Genomic DNA, 15,019 nt, shown 5'->3' on the forward strand with positions numbered 1-15,019 from the left:
TACGACTTGACATAGTCTTTCAAGGCATTCTTTAAAAGTGCCTGCAACTTGGTATCGGGGAAGGAGTGACGTCGCACAAACGATAAAACGGAGTAATTCTCAAGTTTAACGGAAGTTACTGCCACTTTATACTAATTCTGACGTCGACTGAAATGTGGTGCTTTGGCAAAGTTAATGCCCTGACACAAGGCAAAGTTGGCAAAGTTACAGCCTTGCGGCTGAAGACCGTAGCTGTTGTCCGTAGCAGAAACTTAAGTCTGTCAGAAGTGGGATTCGAACCCACGCCTCCAGGGGAGACTGCGACCTGAACGCAGCGCCTTAGACCGCTCGGCCATCCTGACACGCTTGCGTGGTGGGAGCTGACCCGTTGCGGCTACACCCAGCTTGTGGTCTGAATCCCTAACCAAATGTTGATTCGATTCAAATATAGCTCCACATGTTCTGCCAAGCGCTGAAGACTGTAGCTGTTATCCGAAGCCAAAGGACAAAGGACAGTTCTGTCGGAAAAGTGGGATTCGCACCCACACCTCCAGAGGAGACTGCGACCTGAACGCAGCTTTTGGATCTACGCCCTGCAGGCAGGCACCGACACGCTAGCGCTTCGCATTTCAGACCGGTCATCCCGCCGGCCTCGTTGGCGCAGTTAGGCAGCGCGTCAGTCTCATAATCTGAAGGTCGTGCCTCACACGGGGCAGCGTGGTGCCTTTTGATAGCTGAGAGCGCTTACACGACAGAGCGGGCTTCTCTGTTCCCGTCCGCCTGCTTGTCTCCTTCGCCTGAGGGAAAAAGGCCACAGCTCATCTGAAGGGTGGACGACACGACATTGCGGGAGAAACTGTGAGTTTCCAGGTAAATTCCCTAAATACCATCCAGCGACATTGCATTCAGTCCTAGGCCACCCTTTGACATGCAATATAATCGAAATTCAGTGTTCACGCTGGGCTAATGCTGAATGAATGCAGGAATACCATCCCTGTCGTATTCATGTAACATGTGGCGGTGTTCTTGTGAGGTTTTCTTAAGGGTAATATCATGCTGGCATTGGAAATGAAATTCCCTATTAATGGGAAGGCAAGCTTTCGTGAACCTTAAAGCAATGTTGCCTTCATCTTAAGGAAATATTGACTCGATTCTATTACGACTTGACATAGTCTTTCAAGGCATTCTTTAAAAGTGCCTGCAACTTGGTATCGAGGAAGGAGTGACGTCGCACAAACGATAAAACGGAGTAATTCTCAAGTTTAACGGAAGTTACTGCCACTTTATACTAATTCTGACGTCGACTGAAATGTGGTGCTTTGGCAAAGTTAATGCCCTGACACAAGGCAAAGTTGGCAAAGTTACAGCCTTGCGGCTGAAGACCGTAGCTGTTGTCCGTAGCAGAAACTTAAGTCTGTCAGAAGTGGGATTCGAACCCACGCCTCCAGGGGAGACTGCGACCTGAACGCAGCGCCTTAGACCGCTCGGCCATCCTGACACGCTTGCGTGGTGGGAGCTGACCCGTTGCGGCTACACCCAGCTTGTGGTCTGAATCCCTAACGAAATGTTGATTCGATTCAAATATAGCTCCACATGTTCTGCCAAGCGCTGAAGACTGTAGCTGTTATCCGAAGCCAAAGGACAAAGGACAGTTCTGTCGGAAAAGTGGGATTCGCACCCACACCTCCAGAGGAGACTGCGACCTGAACGCAGCTTTTGGATCTACGCCCTGCAGGCAGGCACCGACACGCTAGCGCTTCGCATTTCAGACCGGTCATCCCGCCGGCCTCGTTGGCGCAGTTAGGCAGCGCGTCAGTCTCATAATCTGAAGGTCGTGCCTCACACGGGGCAGCGTGGTGCCTTTTGATAGCTGAGAGCGCTTACACGACAGAGCGGGCTTCTCTGTTCCCGTCCGCCTGCTTGTCTCCTTCGCCTGAGGGAAAAAGGCCACAGCTCATCTGAAGGGTGGACGACACGACATTGCGGGAGAAACTGTGAGTTTCCAGGTAAATTCCCTAAATACCATCCAGCGACATTGCATTCAGTCCTAGGCCACCCTTTGACATGCAATATAATCGAAATTCAGTGTTCACGCTGGGCTAATGCTGAATGAATGCAGGAATACCATCCCTGTCGTATTCATGTAACATGTGGCGGTGTTCTTGTGAGGTTTTCTTAAGGGTAATATCATGCTGGCATTGGAAATGAAATTCCCTATTAATGGGAAGGCAAGCTTTCGTGAACCTTAAAGCAATGTTGCCTTCATCTTAAGGAAATATTGACTCGATTCTATTACGACTTGACATAGTCTTTCAAGGCATTCTTTAAAAGTGCCTGCAACTTGGTATCGGGGAAGGAGTGACGTCGCACAAACGATAAAACGGAGTAATTCTCAAGTTTAACGGAAGTTACTGCCACTTTATACTAATTCTGACGTCGACTGAAATGTGGTGCTTTGGCAAAGTTAATGCCCTGACACAAGGCAAAGTTGGCAAAGTTACAGCCTTGCGGCTGAAGACCGTAGCTGTTGTCCGTAGCAGAAACTTAAGTCTGTCAGAAGTGGGATTCGAACCCACGCCTCCAGGGGAGACTGCGACCTGAACGCAGCGCCTTAGACCGCTCGGCCATCCTGACACGCTTGCGTGGTGGGAGCTGACCCGTTGCGGCTACACCCAGCTTGTGGTCTGAATCCCTAACCAAATGTTGATTCGATTCAAATATAGCTCCACATGTTCTGCCAAGCGCTGAAGACTGTAGCTGTTATCCGAAGCCAAAGGACAAAGGACAGTTCTGTCGGAAAAGTGGGATTCGCACCCACACCTCCAGAGGAGACTGCGACCTGAACGCAGCTTTTGGATCTACGCCCTGCAGGCAGGCACCGACACGCTAGCGCTTCGCATTTCAGACCGGTCATCCCGCCGGCCTCGTTGGCGCAGTTAGGCAGCGCGTCAGTCTCATAATCTGAAGGTCGTGCCTCACACGGGGCAGCGTGGTGCCTTTTGATAGCTGAGAGCGCTTACACGACAGAGCGGGCTTCTCTGTTCCCGTCCGCCTGCTTGTCTCCTTCGCCTGAGGGAAAAAGGCCACAGCTCATCTGAAGGGTGGACGACACGACATTGCGGGAGAAACTGTGAGTTTCCAGGTAAATTCCCTAAATACCATCCAGCGACATTGCATTCAGTCCTAGGCCACCCTTTGACATGCAATATAATCGAAATTCAGTGTTCACGCTGGGCTAATGCTGAATGAATGCAGGAATACCATCCCTGTCGTATTCATGTAACATGTGGCGGTGTTCTTGTGAGGTTTTCTTAAGGGTAATATCATGCTGGCATTGGAAATGAAATTCCCTATTAATGGGAAGGCAAGCTTTCGTGAACCTTAAAGCAATGTTGCCTTCATCTTAAGGAAATATTGACTCGATTCTATTACGACTTGACATAGTCTTTCAAGGCATTCTTTAAAAGTGCCTGCAACTTGGTATCGGGGAAGGAGTGACGTCGCACAAACGATAAAACGGAGTAATTCTCAAGTTTAACGGAAGTTACTGCCACTTTATACTAATTCTGACGTCGACTGAAATGTGGTGCTTTGGCAAAGTTAATGCCCTGACACAAGGCAAAGTTGGCAAAGTTACAGCCTTGCGGCTGAAGACCGTAGCTGTTGTCCGTAGCAGAAACTTAAGTCTGTCAGAAGTGGGATTCGAACCCACGCCTCCAGGGGAGACTGCGACCTGAACGCAGCGCCTTAGACCGCTCGGCCATCCTGACACGCTTGCGTGGTGGGAGCTGACCCGTTGCGGCTACACCCAGCTTGTGGTCTGAATCCCTAACCAAATGTTGATTCGATTCAAATATAGCTCCACATGTTCTGCCAAGCGCTGAAGACTGTAGCTGTTATCCGAAGCCAAAGGACAAAGGACAGTTCTGTCGGAAAAGTGGGATTCGCACCCACACCTCCAGAGGAGACTGCGACCTGAACGCAGCTTTTGGATCTACGCCCTGCAGGCAGGCACCGACACGCTAGCGCTTCGCATTTCAGACCGGTCATCCCGCCGGCCTCGTTGGCGCAGTTAGGCAGCGCGTCAGTCTCATAATCTGAAGGTCGTGCCTCACACGGGGCAGCGTGGTGCCTTTTGATAGCTGAGAGCGCTTACACGACAGAGCGGGCTTCTCTGTTCCCGTCCGCCTGCTTGTCTCCTTCGCCTGAGGGAAAAAGGCCACAGCTCATCTGAAGGGTGGACGACACGACATTGCGGGAGAAACTGTGAGTTTCCAGGTAAATTCCCTAAATACCATCCAGCGACATTGCATTCAGTCCTAGGCCACCCTTTGACATGCAATATAATCGAAATTCAGTGTTCACGCTGGGCTAATGCTGAATGAATGCAGGAATACCATCCCTGTCGTATTCATGTAACATGTGGCGGTGTTCTTGTGAGGTTTTCTTAAGGGTAATATCATGCTGGCATTGGAAATGAAATTCCCTATTAATGGGAAGGCAAGCTTTCGTGAACCTTAAAGCAATGTTGCCTTCATCTTAAGGAAATATTGACTCGATTCTATTACGACTTGACATAGTCTTTCAAGGCATTCTTTAAAAGTGCCTGCAACTTGGTATCGGGGAAGGAGTGATGTCGCACAAACGATAAAACGGAGTAATTCTCAAGTTTAACGGAAGTTACTGCCACTTTATACTAATTCTGACGTCGACTGAAATGTGGTGCTTTGGCAAAGTTAATGCCCTGACACAAGGCAAAGTTGGCAAAGTTACAGCCTTGCGGCTGAAGACCGTAGCTGTTGTCCGTAGCAGAAACTTAAGTCTGTCAGAAGTGGGATTCGAACCCACGCCTCCAGGGGAGACTGCGACCTGAACGCAGCGCCTTAGACCGCTCGGCCATCCTGACACGCTTGCGTGGTGGGAGCTGACCCGTTGCGGCTACACCCAGCTTGTGGTCTGAATCCCTAACGAAATGTTGATTCGATTCAAATATAGCTCCACATGTTCTGCCAAGCGCTGAAGACTGTAGCTGTTATCCGAAGCCAAAGGACAAAGGACAGTTCTGTCGGAAAAGTGGGATTCGCACCCACACCTCCAGAGGAGACTGCGACCTGAACGCAGCTTTTGGATCTACGCCCTGCAGGCAGGCACCGACACGCTAGCGCTTCGCATTTCAGACCGGTCATCCCGCCGGCCTCGTTGGCGCAGTTAGGCAGCGCGTCAGTCTCATAATCTGAAGGTCGTGCCTCACACGGGGCAGCGTGGTGCCTTTTGATAGCTGAGAACGCTTACACGACAGAGCAGGCTTCTCTGTTCCCGTCCGCCGGCTTGTCTCCTTCGCCTGAGGGAAAAAGGCCACAGCTCATCTGAAGGGTGGACGACACGACATTGCGGGAGAAACTGTGAGTTTCCAGGTAAATTCCCTAAATACCATCCAGCGACATTGCATTCAGTCCTAGGCCACCCTTTGACATGCAATATAATCGAAATTCAGTGTTCACGCTGGGCTAATGCTGAAGGAATGCAGGAATACCATCCCTGTCGTATTCATGTAACATGTGGCGGTGTTCTTGTGAGGTTTTCTTAAGGGTAATATCATGCTGGCATTGGAAATGAAATTCCCTATTAATGGGAAGGCAAGCTTTCGTGAACCTTAAAGCAATGTTGCCTTCATCTTAAGGAAATATTGACTCGATTCTATTACGACTTGACATAGTCTTTCAAGGCATTCTTTAAAAGTGCCTGCAACTTGGTATCGGGGAAGGAGTGACGTCGCACAAACGATAAAACGGAGTAATTCTCAAGTTTAACGGAAGTTACTGCCACTTTATACTAATTCTGACGTCGACTGAAATGTGGTGCTTTGGCAAAGTTAATGCCCTGACACAAGGCAAAGTTGGCAAAGTTACAGCCTTGCGGCTGAAGACCGTAGCTGTTGTCCGTAGCAGAAACTTAAGTCTGTCAGAAGTGGGATTCGAACCCACGCCTCCAGGGGAGACTGCGACCTGAACGCAGCACCTTAGACAGCTCGGCCAACCTGACACGCTTGCGTGGTGGGAGCTGACCCGTTGCGGCTACACCCAGCTTGTGGTCTGAATCCCTAACGAAATGTTGATTCGATTCAAATATAGCTCCACATGTTCTGCCAAGCGCTGAAGACTGTAGCTGTTATCCGAAGCCAAAGGACAAAGGACAGTTCTGTCGGAAAAGTGGGATTCGCACCCACACCTCCAGAGGAGACTGCGACCTGAACGCAGCTTTTGGATCTACGCCCTGCAGGCAGGCACCGACACGCTAGCGCTTCGCATTTCAGACCGGTCATCCCGCCGGCCTCGTTGGCGCAGTTAGGCAGCGCGTCAGTCTCATAATCTGAAGGTCGTGAGTTCGAGCCTCACACGGGGCAGCGTGGTGCCTTTTGATAGCTGAGAGCGCTTACACGACAGAGCGGGCTTCTCTGTTCCCGTCCGCCTGCTTGTCTCCTTCGCCTGAGGGAAAAAGGCCACAGCTCATCTGAAGGGTGGACGACACGACATTGCGGGAGAAACTGTGAGTTTCCAGGTAAATTCCCTAAATACCATCCAGCGACATTGCATTCAGTCCTAGGCCACCCTTTGACATGCAATATAATCGAAATTCAGTGTTCACGCTGGGCTAATGCTGAATGAATGCAGGAATACCATCCCTGTCGTATTCATGTAACATGTGGCGGTGTTCTTGTGAGGTTTTCTTAAGGGTAATATCATGCTGGCATTGGAAATGAAATTCCCTATTAATGGGAAGGCAAGCTTTCGTGAACCTTAAAGCAATGTTGCCTTCATCTTAAGGAAATATTGACTCGATTCTATTACGACTTGACATAGTCTTTCAAGGCATTCTTTAAAAGTGCCTGCAACTTGGTATCGGGGAAGGAGTGACGTCGCACAAACGATACAAGGAGTAATTCTCAAGTTTAACGGAACGCCCGTCGGCGTTACTGCCACTTTATACTAATTCTGACGTCGACTGAAATGTGGTGCTTTGGCAAAGTTAATGCCCTGACACAAGGCAAAGTTGGCAAAGTTACAGTCTTGCGGCTGAAGACCGTAGCTGTTGTCTGTAGCCGAAACTTAAGTCTGTCAGAAGTGGGATTCGAACCCACGCCTCCAGGGGAGACTGCGATCTGAAAGCAGCTTTTGGATCTACGCCCTGCAGGCAGGCACCGACACGCTAGCGCTTCGCATTTCAGACCGGTCATCCCGCCGGCCTCGTTGGCGCAGTTAGGCAGCGCGTCAGTCTCATAATCTGAAGGTCGTGCCTCACACGGGGCAGCGTGGTGCCTTTTGATAGCTGAGAGCGCTTACACGACAGAGCGGGCTTCTCTGTTCCCGTCCGCCTGCTTGTCTCCTTCGCCTGAGGGAAAAAGGCCACAGCTCATCTGAAGGGTGGACGACACGACATTGCGGGAGAAACTGTGAGTTTCCAGGTAAATTCCCTAAATACCATCCAGCGACATTGCATTCAGTCCTAGGCCACCCTTTGACATGCAATATAATCGAAATTCAGTGTTCACGCTGGGCTAATGCTGAATGAATGCAGGAATACCATCCCTGTCGTATTCATGTAACATGTGGCGGTGTTCTTGTGAGGTTTTCTTAAGGGTAATATCATGCTGGCATTGGAAATGAAATTCCCTATTAATGGGAAGGCAAGCTTTCGTGAACCTTAAAGCAATGTTGCCTTCATCTTAAGGAAATATTGACTCGATTCTATTACGACTTGACATAGTCTTTCAAGGCATTCTTTAAAAGTGCCTGCAACTTGGTATCGGGGAAGGAGTGACGTCGCACAAACGATAAAACGGAGTAATTCTCAAGTTTAACGGAAGTTACTGCCACTTTATACTAATTCTGACGTCGACTGAAATGTGGTGCTTTGGCAAAGTTAATGCCCTGACACAAGGCAAAGTTGGCAAAGTTACAGCCTTGCGGCTGAAGACCGTAGCTGTTGTCCGTAGCAGAAACTTAAGTCTGTCAGAAGTGGGATTCGAACCCACGCCTCCAGGGGAGACTGCGACCTGAACGCAGCGCCTTAGACCGCTCGGCCATCCTGACACGCTTGCGTGGTGGGAGCTGACCCGTTGCGGCTACACCCAGCTTGTGGTCTGAATCCCTAACCAAATGTTGATTCGATTCAAATATAGCTCCACATGTTCTGCCAAGCGCTGAAGACTGTAGCTGTTATCCGAAGCCAAAGGACAAAGGACAGTTCTGTCGGAAAAGTGGGATTCGCACCCACACCTCCAGAGGAGACTGCGACCTGAACGCAGCTTTTGGATCTACGCCCTGCAGGCAGGCACCGACACGCTAGCGCTTCGCATTTCAGACCGGTCATCCCGCCGGCCTCGTTGGCGCAGTTAGGCAGCGCGTCAGTCTCATAATCTGAAGGTCGTGCCTCACACGGGGCAGCGTGGTGCCTTTTGATAGCTGAGAGCGCTTACACGACAGAGCGGGCTTCTCTGTTCCCGTCCGCCTGCTTGTCTCCTTCGCCTGAGGGAAAAAGGCCACAGCTCATCTGAAGGGTGGACGACACGACATTGCGGGAGAAACTGTGAGTTTCCAGGTAAATTCCCTAAATACCATCCAGCGACATTGCATTCAGTCCTAGGCCACCCTTTGACATGCAATATAATCGAAATTCAGTGTTCACGCTGGGCTAATGCTGAATGAATGCAGGAATACCATCCCTGTCGTATTCATGTAACATGTGGCGGTGTTCTTGTGAGGTTTTCTTAAGGGTAATATCATGCTGGCATTGGAAATGAAATTCCCTATTAATGGGAAGGCAAGCTTTCGTGAACCTTAAAGCAATGTTGCCTTCATCTTAAGGAAATATTGACTCGATTCTATTACGACTTGACATAGTCTTTCAAGGCATTCTTTAAAAGTGCCTGCAACTTGGTATCGGGGAAGGAGTGATGTCGCACAAACGATAAAACGGAGTAATTCTCAAGTTTAACGGAAGTTACTGCCACTTTATACTAATTCTGACGTCGACTGAAATGTGGTGCTTTGGCAAAGTTAATGCCCTGACACAAGGCAAAGTTGGCAAAGTTACAGCCTTGCGGCTGAAGACCGTAGCTGTTGTCCGTAGCAGAAACTTAAGTCTGTCAGAAGTGGGATTCGAACCCACGCCTCCAGGGGAGACTGCGACCTGAACGCAGCGCCTTAGACCGCTCGGCCATCCTGACACGCTTGCGTGGTGGGAGCTGACCCGTTGCGGCTACACCCAGCTTGTGGTCTGAATCCCTAACGAAATGTTGATTCGATTCAAATATAGCTCCACATGTTCTGCCAAGCGCTGAAGACTGTAGCTGTTATCCGAAGCCAAAGGACAAAGGACAGTTCTGTCGGAAAAGTGGGATTCGCACCCACACCTCCAGAGGAGACTGCGACCTGAACGCAGCTTTTGGATCTACGCCCTGCAGGCAGGCACCGACACGCTAGCGCTTCGCATTTCAGACCGGTCATCCCGCCGGCCTCGTTGGCGCAGTTAGGCAGCGCGTCAGTCTCATAATCTGAAGGTCGTGCCTCACACGGGGCAGCGTGGTGCCTTTTGATAGCTGAGAACGCTTACACGACAGAGCAGGCTTCTCTGTTCCCGTCCGCCGGCTTGTCTCCTTCGCCTGAGGGAAAAAGGCCACAGCTCATCTGAAGGGTGGACGACACGACATTGCGGGAGAAACTGTGAGTTTCCAGGTAAATTCCCTAAATACCATCCAGCGACATTGCATTCAGTCCTAGGCCACCCTTTGACATGCAATATAATCGAAATTCAGTGTTCACGCTGGGCTAATGCTGAAGGAATGCAGGAATACCATCCCTGTCGTATTCATGTAACATGTGGCGGTGTTCTTGTGAGGTTTTCTTAAGGGTAATATCATGCTGGCATTGGAAATGAAATTCCCTATTAATGGGAAGGCAAGCTTTCGTGAACCTTAAAGCAATGTTGCCTTCATCTTAAGGAAATATTGACTCGATTCTATTACGACTTGACATAGTCTTTCAAGGCATTCTTTAAAAGTGCCTGCAACTTGGTATCGGGGAAGGAGTGACGTCGCACAAACGATAAAACGGAGTAATTCTCAAGTTTAACGGAAGTTACTGCCACTTTATACTAATTCTGACGTCGACTGAAATGTGGTGCTTTGGCAAAGTTAATGCCCTGACACAAGGCAAAGTTGGCAAAGTTACAGCCTTGCGGCTGAAGACCGTAGCTGTTGTCCGTAGCAGAAACTTAAGTCTGTCAGAAGTGGGATTCGAACCCACGCCTCCAGGGGAGACTGCGACCTGAACGCAGCACCTTAGACAGCTCGGCCAACCTGACACGCTTGCGTGGTGGGAGCTGACCCGTTGCGGCTACACCCAGCTTGTGGTCTGAATCCCTAACGAAATGTTGATTCGATTCAAATATAGCTCCACATGTTCTGCCAAGCGCTGAAGACTGTAGCTGTTATCCGAAGCCAAAGGACAAAGGACAGTTCTGTCGGAAAAGTGGGATTCGCACCCACACCTCCAGAGGAGACTGCGACCTGAACGCAGCTTTTGGATCTACGCCCTGCAGGCAGGCACCGACACGCTAGCGCTTCGCATTTCAGACCGGTCATCCCGCCGGCCTCGTTGGCGCAGTTAGGCAGCGCGTCAGTCTCATAATCTGAAGGTCGTGAGTTCGAGCCTCACACGGGGCAGCGTGGTGCCTTTTGATAGCTGAGAGCGCTTACACGACAGAGCGGGCTTCTCTGTTCCCGTCCGCCTGCTTGTCTCCTTCGCCTGAGGGAAAAAGGCCACAGCTCATCTGAAGGGTGGACGACACGACATTGCGGGAGAAACTGTGAGTTTCCAGGTAAATTCCCTAAATACCATCCAGCGACATTGCATTCAGTCCTAGGCCACCCTTTGACATGCAATATAATCGAAATTCAGTGTTCACGCTGGGCTAATGCTGAATGAATGCAGGAATACCATCCCTGTCGTATTCATGTAACATGTGGCGGTGTTCTTGTGAGGTTTTCTTAAGGGTAATATCATGCTGGCATTGGAAATGAAATTCCCTATTAATGGGAAGGCAAGCTTTCGTGAACCTTAAAGCAATGTTGCCTTCATCTTAAGGAAATATTGACTCGATTCTATTACGACTTGACATAGTCTTTCAAGGCATTCTTTAAAAGTGCCTGCAACTTGGTATCGGGGAAGGAGTGACGTCGCACAAACGATACAAGGAGTAATTCTCAAGTTTAACGGAACGCCCGTCGGCGTTACTGCCACTTTATACTAATTCTGACGTCGACTGAAATGTGGTGCTTTGGCAAAGTTAATGCCCTGACACAAGGCAAAGTTGGCAAAGTTACAGCCTTGCGGCTGAAGACCGTAGCTGTTGTCTGTAGCCGAAACTTAAGTCTGTCAGAAGAGGGATTCGAACCCACGCCTCCAGGGGAGACTGCGATCTGAAAGCAGCGCCTTAGACCGCTCGGCCATCCTGACCCTTTGCGGCTACACCCAGCTTGTGGTCTGAATCCCTAACGAAATGTTGATTCGATTCAAACATAGCTCCACATGTTCTGCCAAGCGCTGAAGACTGTAGCTGTTATCCGAAGCCAAAGGACAAAGGACAGTTCTGTCGGAAAAGTGGGATTCGCACCCACACCTCCAGAGGAGACTGCGACCTGAACGCAGCTTTTGGATCTACGCCCTGCAGGCAGGCACCGACACGCTAGCGCTTCGCATTTCAGACCGGTCATCCCGTCGGCCTCGTTGGCGCAGTTAGGCAGCGCGTCAGTCTCATAATCTGAAGGTCGTGCCTCACACGGGGCAGCGTGGTGCCTTTTGATAGCTGAGAGCGCTTACACGACAGAGCGGGCTTCTCTGTTCCCGTCCGCCTGCTTGTCTCCTTCGCCTGAGGGAAAAAGGCCACAGCTCATCTGAAGGGTGGACGACACGACATTGCGGGAGAAACTGTGAGTTTCCAGGTAAATTCCCTAAATACCATCCAGCGACATTGCATTCAGTCCTAGGCCACCCTTTGACATGCAATATAATCGAAATTCAGTGTTCACGCTGGGCTAATGCTGAATGAATGCAGGAATACCATCCCTGTCGTATTCATGTAACATGTGGCGGTGTTCTTGTGAGGTTTTCTTAAGGGTAATATCATGCTGGCATTGGAAATGAAATTCCCTATTAATGGGAAGGCAAGCTTTCGTGAACCTTAAAGCAATGTTGCCTTCATCTTAAGGAAATATTGACTCGATTCTATTACGACTTGACATAGTCTTTCAAGGCATTCTTTAAAAGTGCCTGCAACTTGGTATCGGGGAAGGAGTGATGTCGCACAAACGATAAAACGGAGTAATTCTCAAGTTTAACGGAACGCCCGTCGGCGTTACTGCCACTTTATACTAATTCTGACGTCGACTGAAATGTGGTGCTTTGGCAAAGTTAATGCCCTGACACAAGGCAAAGTTGGCAAAGTTACAGCCTTGCGGCTGAAGACCGTAGATGTTGTCCGTAGCCGAAACTTAAGTCTGTCAGAAGTGGGATTCGAACCCACGCCTCCAGGGGAGACTGCGACCTGAACGCAGCGCCTTAGACCGCTCGGCCATCCTGACACGCATGCGTGGTGGGAGCTGACCCGTTGCGGCTACACCCAGCTTGTGGTCTGAATCCCTAACGAAATGTTGATTCGATTCAAATATAGCTCCACATGTTCTGCCAAGCGCTGAAGACTGTAGCTGTTATCCGAAGCCAAAGGACAAAGGACAGTTCTGTCGGAAAAGTGGGATTCGAACCCACACCTCCAGAGGAGACTGCGACCTGAACGCAGCTTTTGGATCTACGCCCTGCAGGCAGGCACCGACACGCTAGCGCTTCGCATTTCAGACCGGTCATCCCGCCGGCCTCGTTGGCGCAGTTAGGCAGCGCGTCAGTCTCATAATCTGAAGGTCGTGCCTCACACGGGGCAGCGTGGTGCCTTTTGATAGCTGAGAGCGCTTACACGACAGAGCGGGCTTCTCTGTTCCCGTCCGCCTGCTTGTCTCCTTCGCCTGAGGGAAAAAGGCCACAGCTCATCTGAAGGGTGGACGACACGACATTGCGGGAGAAACTGTGAGTTTCCAGGTAAATTCCCTAAATACCATCCAGCGACATTGCATTCAGTCCTAGGCCACCCTTTGACATGCAATATAATCGAAATTCAGTGTTCACGCTGGGCTAATGCTGAATGAATGCAGGAATACCATCCCTGTCGTATTCATGTAACATGTGGCGGTGTTCTTGTGAGGTTTTCTTAAGGGTAATATCATGCTGGCATTGGAAATGAAATTCCCTATTAATGGGAAGGCAAGCTTTCGTGAACCTTAAAGCAATGTTGCCTTCATCTTAAGGAAATATTGACTCGATTCTATTACGACTTGACATAGTCTTTCAAGGCATTCTTTAAAAGTGCCTGCAACTTGGTATCGGGGAAGGAGTGACGTCGCACAAACGATAAAACGGAGTAATTCTCAAGTTTAACGGAAGTTACTGCCACTTTATACTAATTCTGACGTCGACTGAAATGTGGTGCTTTGGCAAAGTTAATGCCCTGACACAAGGCAAAGTTGGCAAAGTTACAGCCTTGCGGCTGAAGACCGTAGCTGTTGTCCGTAGCAGAAACTTAAGTCTGTCAGAAGTGGGATTCGAACCCACGCCTCCAGGGGAGACTGCGACCTGAACGCAGCGCCTTAGACCGCTCGGCCATCCTGACACGCTTGCGTGGTGGGAGCTGACCCGTTGCGGCTACACCCAGCTTGTGGTCTGAATCCCTAACGAAATGTTGATTCGATTCAAATATAGCTCCACATGTTCTGCCAAGCGCTGAAGACTGTAGCTGTTATCCGAAGCCAAAGGACAAAGGACAGTTCTGTCGGAAAAGTGGGATTCGCACCCACACCTCCAGAGGAGACTGCGACCTGAACGCAGCTTTTGGATCTACGCCCTGCAGGCAGGCACCGACACGCTAGCGCTTCGCATTTCAGACCGGTCATCCCGCCGGCCTCGTTGGCGCAGTTAGGCAGCGCGTCAGTCTCATAATCTGAAGGTCGTGCCTCACACGGGGCAGCGTGGTGCCTTTTGATAGCTGAGAGCGCTTACACGACAGAGCGGGCTTCTCTGTTCCCGTCCGCCTGCTTGTCTCCTTCGCCTGAGGGAAAAAGGCCACAGCTCATCTGAAGGGTGGACGACACGACATTGCGGGAGAAACTGTGAGTTTCCAGGTAAATTCCCTAAATACCATCCAGCGACATTGCATTCAGTCCTAGGCCACCCTTTGACATGCAATATAATCGAAATTCAGTGTTCACGCTGGGCTAATGCTGAATGAATGCAGGAATACCATCCCTGTCGTATTCATGTAACATGTGGCGGTGTTCTTGTGAGGTTTTCTTAAGGGTAATATCATGCTGGCATTGGAAATGAAATTCCCTATTAATGGGAAGGCAAGCTTTCGTGAACCTTAAAGCAATGTTGCCTTCATCTTAAGGAAATATTGACTCGATTCTATTACGACTTGACATAGTCTTTCAAGGCATTCTTTAAAAGTGCCTGCAACTTGGTATCGGGGAAGGAGTGACGTCGCACAAACGATACAAGGAGTAATTCTCAAGTTTAACGGAACGCCCGTCGGCGTTACTGCCACTTTATACTAATTCTGACGTCGACTGAAATGTGGTGCTTTGGCAAAGTTAATGCCCTGACACAAGGCAAAGTTGGCAAAGTTACAGCCTTGCGGCTGAAGACCGTAGCTGTTGTCTGTAGCCGAAACTTAAGTCTGTCAGAAGAGGGATTCGAACCCACGCCTCCAGGGGAGACTGCGATCTGAAAGCAGCGCCTTAGACCGCTCGGCCATCCTGACCCTTTGCGGCTACACCCAGCTTGTGGTCTGAATCCCTAACGAAATGTTGATTCGATTCAAACATAGCTCCACATGTTCTGCCAAGCGCTGAAGACTGTAGCTGTTATCCGAAGCCAAA

At 50.0% G+C, this 15,019-nt stretch overlaps 1 protein-coding gene and 15 non-coding genes across 16 annotated transcripts in view; 3 read left to right on the top strand and 13 right to left on the bottom strand.

The window, feature by feature from the left end:
- The window catches only part of LOC141326073 (uncharacterized), a 130,383-nt gene that overhangs the window by 100,182 nt on the left and 15,182 nt on the right, over positions 1-15,019 (top strand). The window lies entirely within an intron of this gene.
- Positions 259-341, bottom strand: trnal-cag (transfer RNA leucine (anticodon CAG)). Its single transcript has one exon. It is a non-coding gene; the product is annotated as a tRNA-Leu (tRNA).
- Positions 1,395-1,477, bottom strand: trnal-cag (transfer RNA leucine (anticodon CAG)). Its single transcript has one exon. It is a non-coding gene; the product is annotated as a tRNA-Leu (tRNA).
- Positions 2,531-2,613, bottom strand: trnal-cag (transfer RNA leucine (anticodon CAG)). Its single transcript has one exon. It is a non-coding gene; the product is annotated as a tRNA-Leu (tRNA).
- Positions 3,667-3,749, bottom strand: trnal-cag (transfer RNA leucine (anticodon CAG)). The gene has a single exon. It is a non-coding gene; the product is annotated as a tRNA-Leu (tRNA).
- Positions 4,803-4,885, bottom strand: trnal-cag (transfer RNA leucine (anticodon CAG)). Its single transcript has one exon. It is a non-coding gene; the product is annotated as a tRNA-Leu (tRNA).
- Positions 5,939-6,021, bottom strand: trnal-cag (transfer RNA leucine (anticodon CAG)). Its single transcript has one exon. It is a non-coding gene; the product is annotated as a tRNA-Leu (tRNA).
- trnam-cau (transfer RNA methionine (anticodon CAU)) lies at positions 6,309-6,382 on the top strand. The gene has a single exon. It is a non-coding gene; the product is annotated as a tRNA-Met (tRNA).
- Positions 7,987-8,069, bottom strand: trnal-cag (transfer RNA leucine (anticodon CAG)). Its single transcript has one exon. It is a non-coding gene; the product is annotated as a tRNA-Leu (tRNA).
- Positions 9,123-9,205, bottom strand: trnal-cag (transfer RNA leucine (anticodon CAG)). Its single transcript has one exon. It is a non-coding gene; the product is annotated as a tRNA-Leu (tRNA).
- Positions 10,259-10,341, bottom strand: trnal-cag (transfer RNA leucine (anticodon CAG)). Its single transcript has one exon. It is a non-coding gene; the product is annotated as a tRNA-Leu (tRNA).
- On the top strand, positions 10,629-10,702 carry trnam-cau (transfer RNA methionine (anticodon CAU)). Its single transcript has one exon. It is a non-coding gene; the product is annotated as a tRNA-Met (tRNA).
- On the bottom strand, positions 11,413-11,495 carry trnal-cag (transfer RNA leucine (anticodon CAG)). Its single transcript has one exon. It is a non-coding gene; the product is annotated as a tRNA-Leu (tRNA).
- On the bottom strand, positions 12,537-12,619 carry trnal-cag (transfer RNA leucine (anticodon CAG)). The gene has a single exon. It is a non-coding gene; the product is annotated as a tRNA-Leu (tRNA).
- Positions 13,673-13,755, bottom strand: trnal-cag (transfer RNA leucine (anticodon CAG)). Its single transcript has one exon. It is a non-coding gene; the product is annotated as a tRNA-Leu (tRNA).
- Positions 14,819-14,901, bottom strand: trnal-cag (transfer RNA leucine (anticodon CAG)). The gene has a single exon. It is a non-coding gene; the product is annotated as a tRNA-Leu (tRNA).

Source organism: Garra rufa, chromosome 2, assembly GCF_049309525.1.
Source record: "Garra rufa chromosome 2, GarRuf1.0, whole genome shotgun sequence".
Lineage (NCBI taxonomy): Eukaryota > Metazoa > Chordata > Actinopteri > Cypriniformes > Cyprinidae > Garra > Garra rufa.